A 6,630-nucleotide genomic window follows, 5' to 3' on the forward strand; every position below is an offset into this window, starting at 1 on the left:
AGCCTCAAAAGCAGTTACCTTTCTGCAAAGCACAGGGCCAAAGCAGGACTAAGCTGAAAGGGATTTGGCCAAGTCTGGGGACAGTTTTGATTGGCAGGACTGGGAGGAGGAAGGTGCTCTTGCTGAGGCTGTGAAAACCTGCAGGAAAGGAGCATTTCATTGCAAATAGCAGTTTTTTTCACTGTGCTAACCCCTGCTCTCAGCTGCTGGGATCTTGTTTTTCTTTCCCTCATGAACACAATAAGAACAGGTGAGAAGCAACCCACTCTTTCCTCCGCTGTCTCAGGAAACCCCATGGCAGAGGTTCCAGAAAGTTGAGGGACGGAATCGCCACCAGGTGCAAAATATGTACCTGGGCGCACAGGAAATGCTGCCAGGAGACCCTGACCCTGCGGCGCCCGGGGGGCGAGGGGGGGACCTCTGCGGAAGGGGCTGAGCTCAGGGACAGGGCAAGGGGATTCCTCAGAGATTTTATTTTCATAATTAACGGTAATGTAGCCAGGAACAAGTAGAGGGTCACTCAGGGAAGAGGTAGAGAACGCCCTGGAAGAATGAGAGCTCTACCCTTTGGTTCCCTGACCCGTCCTTCTGTCCCATCCCAGGTCCCTCCAGGGCCCGCCGCCCTGCACTGGCCTGTGTGTCTCTGGAACCCCAGGGCAGCGCCCCATCCTGTGATCCCCAAGCTCCCCGGGCACCTCTCCCGCCCAGCCCGGGTCCCCACCTGAAGGGTGGGCGCGGCCTCAGGAAGCCCTAGGAGCCTGTCGCCGTCCTACAGGTTGCCCAGGCGGGGCGGCGGGGGCGTTGGTGCAGGTCCCTAGTCTCGCCCCGGCTCCACAAGCAGCACCAGTTCGGTGCAGGTCCCTCAAAACCGGGAGCAGGGCGCAGCGCTCGGAATGGTGGAAGAGACGCGGCGCAGTCTGCGGGAAGGATGCGAACTGGGAGCCAGAGTCAGTGCCAGAACTGCTGCGAGGGCCCAGACTTGCAGGGGAACGTTATCTGCCACTAGCCTCTGCTTTGCATATTCATGACAGTGAGCTCCGCCCCCTCCCCGAAAGCTGCGGTGAGCAAATACATTATTCATGACGAAGCGTCCACCCCGCCCAGGAAGGCCGGGCTGGTTATTCATGAGGACACGTCGCCCCGCCCAGGAAGGCCGGGCTGGTTATTCATGAGACGCGTCGCCCCGCCCAGGAAGGCCAGGCTGGTTATTAAAGAGGACGCGTCGCCCCGCCCAGGAAGGCCGGGCTGGTTATTCATGAGGACACGTCGCCCCGCCCAGGAAGGTCGGGCTGGTTATTCACGACCCTAAGGGCGGTGCTTTGGGCTGCAAAGGCAACCGAGTCCTGGTGAGAGCAAGGCTTGACCTCTGAGGTGAGCCCTGTGCGGAATCCAGGTCTCCAGAGAAAGGGCGCCTGGACCTTGTTGGTCCCGAGCTCTTCATGTTGAATTTTTTTCCTGTTACTTGAGACTTTAAAGTTTTTCGCGGGTGTCCAACATTTTCCGAGGAGAAGCAGAAACCCCGGGCTGAGGAGGCGGCAGAGGGGAGGCTGTAGGTGACCCCCGACTTTCCAGAGCAAAAATTCCTCACATTCCGACAAGGAGCAGGAAATAGACTTGCGGTGGGACCCCCGCATCCCACCCTCCAGCAGTTTTAAGACTCATTTTCCAGGAGCTACAGGGTGGGCCTGGGTGGGGACAGGCGGCTGTCATTAGCCGCCAGGCAACTGGGCTGTGCACTGGGAGGAGGCGCCTGCGGAGCTTTGGGGTGTCCTTGACCTGGTCAGGCTCCCTCGCCATTGGTGTGTCCCCCATAACCAATGCCTGGTGCAGACCAAGGGATGGGCCAGGTGGACGCCAGTCCCCTGGGGTGGCCTTCGATCCTCTCACCTTATGAAGCACGTGCCCTTTAATCTCCGTGGACCTCAGTCCTCCACTCAGGAGGGACAGCGGTGTCCTGCAACTCAAGATGGCCAATCACCAAAGTGTGTCAGTACTCCGTGCCACAGTGTGTTGGCGCCTTGCTCCATCAGGCCCCAACTCACCTGCGTCTTTTTCCACGTTCCAGAACCAGTCTAGGACTCCACCAATCACATGGAGAGTCGGTGATTGACAGCTGATGGGAACCCAGCCCTCAGCACTCTGGGCTGTGCAACCAAGTATAAAAGGCATTAGGGTAAAAAAAATACATAAACTCGGACAGGGTGCTGGTCAATTCTTACCAGCTAATGAGCTGAGGGATCCTTGCATTTGGAATAGCTGCTCCCTCTCAAACACACCACCTAACACCTCCCACCCTGGCAGGAGGTCTGCACTACAGAAGCGTCCAAGCCTCCCTCTTGCCTCCTGCCATCCCAGAGCGACGCCAGAGACAAACGCCAGCTCACCTGCGCTGACACAGAAAAGGACCCAGTGTTTGAGGCCTGGCTGAAGCGATCTGGGCGAGGGTTCCCCACTTCCTCACTGGCCAGACACCCGGAGGACCAATCGGTATCTGCACAGCCTATCGGTGATTCCCCACGTGGCACGTGGCATGCGTCGCCCCGCCCAGGAAGAGCCGGATGGTTATTCATGAGGCCGCGTCGTCCCGCCCAGGAAGGCCGGGCTAGTTATTCATAAAGACGCGAGGTGCTTAGGCCCCGCCCACAAGTCTCTGCACTCAGCACCTTGGGCACCGCCAGCACCCCCCCCCCGCCCCCGCATCCTTGGGTGGCACCCAGGTCAGACCCCAACCAACGCCCCCTGGAGCAGCCATGGTGTCCTCAAGCAGTGATGTTCTATCTTCTCCCTGACCCAGACTGTCTTTGAGTCAACTGAGGTTTTATGCAACATATTGAGCTGTTCCCCACCAAGATTTTTACTTAGTTCTTTCTCAAAATATCTATCTCCAGATTCAAGTGCTCATTCACACCCCGCATAGACTTCCTTAATTTATTCAGCTGTTATTTGAAATCGCTTGTATTTCACTGAACTTTCACAAAAAAAGCATTCTTTTGAATTCTTTGGGTTTCATCCACTTTGAAAACTCTGGTATCAGGGCCAAGAGAGTTATGAACTTCAGGAGGTGTCATGCTGCCTTGGTTTCTGACAATTCTTGTGTTTACATTGAAATTTGCACGACTGTTGGGATGGATGTCTCTTGCCCTTTGACTTAAGGCCCTTTTAATAAGCAGGCTTCTCTTGAGGCTAAAGGCTGGGGAATGGGTTGTTGTGCAGTGTTGAGTTTTATTCAAATGCACTTCTCTGTCTCTGGCTGTTCTTAGTGAGATTCGGCCCTAGTTTCATTGTCCGCAAACCCAGTTTCTCTCCATGTTTCAGGAGAGTGGCAACCCTCTGCTAGTTGAGGTGGTGCCAGGTAGACTGCAGAGTATTTGCCACGTGCCTTCTGTGCTTACTCCTATGATGGAAGGGAAGCGCCCATCAGGTGTTAGGAGTTTCCCCCAGCTCCAATGCTATTGGCTGTGTTCCTTGAACTCACTTCCGCTACTGGCTCTCCTAGTTTTGGTGATGACCTGGGGCTTTAATCCTCATTTAGACTCTGGCGCATTTCCTATCATGACAAAAGAAGAGGCATAATCACCATTGCCCCTTGGTGGCACTTGCCTCCTGTCCCATGGACCATATGTGACCACCCCCCACCACCACCACCAAGGTGTGGGTGCAACTGAAGCTGAAGCCCCCTGTCGGTGGAGTACCCACAGCAGTTGTGTTATTTCTTACCACTGTTGCTGTGTGGCGAGTGTTTTGCAGTGAGACTTCAGACCCCGTCTAGCTGTGTGCACTTGGAGGTGGGCTGTCAAATGGGGGCCATCCCTGGTCTGCCACGTGTTCAGACTACAGTGCAGTAGAGTGCTGAATCCCGTGCCTGCAGTGCTCACAGAGACTCTCCCTCTTTTACCTGCACCCCACCCCCATTCTTTAAGTGAAAGTTACACCAGGGATCGAGTAGGACTGTGTCATGGCTGCACCCATGTGTAATTCCTCTCTGCTGAGCCAAGAGTAGAGCCCAGTGTCAGAGTACACCCCCAAGAGGAGCAAAGTGCTGTACTTGATCCCCAGCACTACAGGAAGAAGAGAAAGTAATTTGCAAAATCAGATAAAAACCAACAGCCAAACAACAACAAAAAGGATCACTAACAACACCAATAGTAACAGAAAAAGATGGGGAAATAAGATGGAGTAAAATCAAAGTTAAAAAATAATAATAGCCTGGAATGGTGGCACACTCCTGTAATCCAAGCAGCTAGGGAGGCTGAAGGCAGGAGTTCAAGGCCAGCCTCGGCAATTTAACAAAGCCCTGAACAACCTAGTGAGACCTTGTCTCAAAATTAAAAAGGGCTGGGGATGCAGCTTAATGTTGAAGCACCTCTGGGTTCAATTTCCAGTACCAAAAAAACTAAAATAATAATAAAATATAAAGAAGAGGACAAGGGAGAGGAGCAAATCAGCATAAAACAATAAGAAATAAGTAACAAATCCCTCTTTGACCCTCGATGAGTGGGCAAAATTGTATTTACAACCTGGGCCAGTCAAAGCTTCTCTCCATGTCTTTTTAGGGTGCACATTCCTCAGACAGAATAATGTCTGGGGGATCATTACCCCGTTTTCTTTCCTGGAGGGTGCTCATCAGGTGCCTAAAGGGAGTGAATGGTAACTGGAGTCAAGGATACCTGTCAGCTGCTTTGCATGCCAGCAGGAGCTCGGGCAGGGTGCAGAAGTGACCAGATAAAGATGCTCTCTGGAGTTATCTGGGCCAGGCTCTCCAGGAGCAGGGAACACACCGTTGCTGGAGTGTGTCATTGAGCTAGGACAGAAGGCACATCTCCACAGAGTCTCTCTGCTGCCTTTTCTGCTGTGCACTCAGAGGGTGGCCAGCTGTGTGGCATCACCCCAGATGCCTGGGTTGATGGAGAAGGCCAGGGAGTCTCAAAGATCTGTGCTTGAGGACTGCGGGGGGCAGCAGATTCCACACCCTGGGCCACCCTCCAACTGCCATCGCATACAACTGCATAACTCTGCAGGGATGAACAGTCTCAGCATGCCATCCACTGAGCACTGCAGCAATATTTCCTTGGGGTCTCACAGACAGAAAAATGCAGGGGCTTTCTGACTTCCAGAGAAGTAAGTTCAGAAAACAGGGCCCCCCCCCCCCATTTTTTAAGGAATTTATATAAATCTCATTCTGTGATTCAATTTACTTTTTTGGTAGGGCTGGAAGCATAGCTCAGTGGTGGAGCACTTGCCCAGTATGTACAAGGCCCTGGGTTCAATCCCTAGTCTCATGAAAAAAAATTTTTTTTCTATAATAAACATATACTCATTTTATAATCAGGAAAGAAAAAATCAATGTTTCTTTAAAGTTGAAAATTTCTGTTAATATTTCTAACATTTTATAAAACATCTTCTGTTGACTTTCTACTAATGATGCCATCCAATAATGTCCTAGTCTTTTCTTCTTGTGAAGATATTTTATATATCTTTTTGACTTCAGAAATATTTATTCCAGGAAGATTTTTTCAGAGAAATCTGGAGACCTTCTACTTGAGATATTAGGCATTTTTTATTTACTTCTTTTTTTTCTCTCTCTTCAATATAAACAATTAAAGTTTTACTGAGATACCAAATTTTTCCAAAGCCTCTGAAATATTGTTTTTGGGGAAAGGTTGGAGATAATTTCAGTAGATAGAGTTCTTGTCTTCATTTTTCCCAGTTTGTGGATGAACTGCTTTGCTTGCTGCCACAAGTATCTAAACAGGATAAACAATCACTGTGGGATTTTTCGGTACACCATCAATGGTGCCTTCCATGGCCCTTTTTCTCAAATCTCCAGCATTTTTACATCTTTAAATAATAGAAGGGTTGCCCTGCATTCAGGAAATAGGTCCAGCTGATGTGTTAACTGCATTTCATAAACAGGATTGCACTGCACAAAACCTGAGAAATGGATTATTCCACTCATGTGTTTACCAAATTAGTGGTTTATCTCAAGGTGAGTAGGCTACAAAAACCAGTTCGGTTAGGTCGCCTTATGTACTTCTTCTCTTGTCATGTGACACTCTTATCAGCAAGGCCATCACTAAATGCAGCCCCTGGACTGACTGGTCCTGGTATGTCCAGAAAGGTAACAGGGCCCCTCTTAAGATAGCTCCCAGTAATGGCACTAAGAAAATATGCAGGGAAGGGCAGAGGAGTCCTCCAGAGCCAGTGGGCCATGCACATCCAGCCCTACCATCTGTTTAGACTATGCTGCTACATAGCACTGAGTCCTGTGCCGGGGGCGCTCCGGGGACCCTCCCTCTTTTACCTCCACCCTTGAGGAGACAGCACAGCTCCAGCCCCGCTCTGCTCCCTGCGATTGGTGCTATATGCTCTCTTTCACAATCCGGCACACTACTCAGGGTCCCTCAGGTCTGTGCCTGTCCTTTTTGAACTCCAGCATTCTCCCATGGTCACAAACCTGTTTGGATCCCATCTCTGGACAAACAGACAAGTGCTGGGTGCCTCTAATCCACCATCTTGCCCCCTCTTCTGAATTCATGGAAATACATTTCCCCCTGCATATTTGGGAGCAGATGCTAAGAGAGCTCAAGACCAGGAATTGAGAACTTCCTGCCACTGGAAGGTGAATCCTCA

The 6,630-nt window shown here is 51.0% G+C and overlaps 1 pseudogene; it reads right to left on the bottom strand.

Moving 5' to 3' along the window:
- Positions 1 to 5,387: 5,387 nt before the first annotated feature.
- On the bottom strand, positions 5,388 to 6,023 carry LOC124991048 (EKC/KEOPS complex subunit TPRKB-like; annotated as a pseudogene).
- Between the last annotated feature and the right edge of the window lie 607 nt (positions 6,024 to 6,630).

This window comes from Sciurus carolinensis, chromosome 8 (assembly GCF_902686445.1).
Source record: "Sciurus carolinensis chromosome 8, mSciCar1.2, whole genome shotgun sequence".
In the NCBI taxonomy this organism is placed as follows: domain Eukaryota; kingdom Metazoa; phylum Chordata; class Mammalia; order Rodentia; family Sciuridae; genus Sciurus; species Sciurus carolinensis.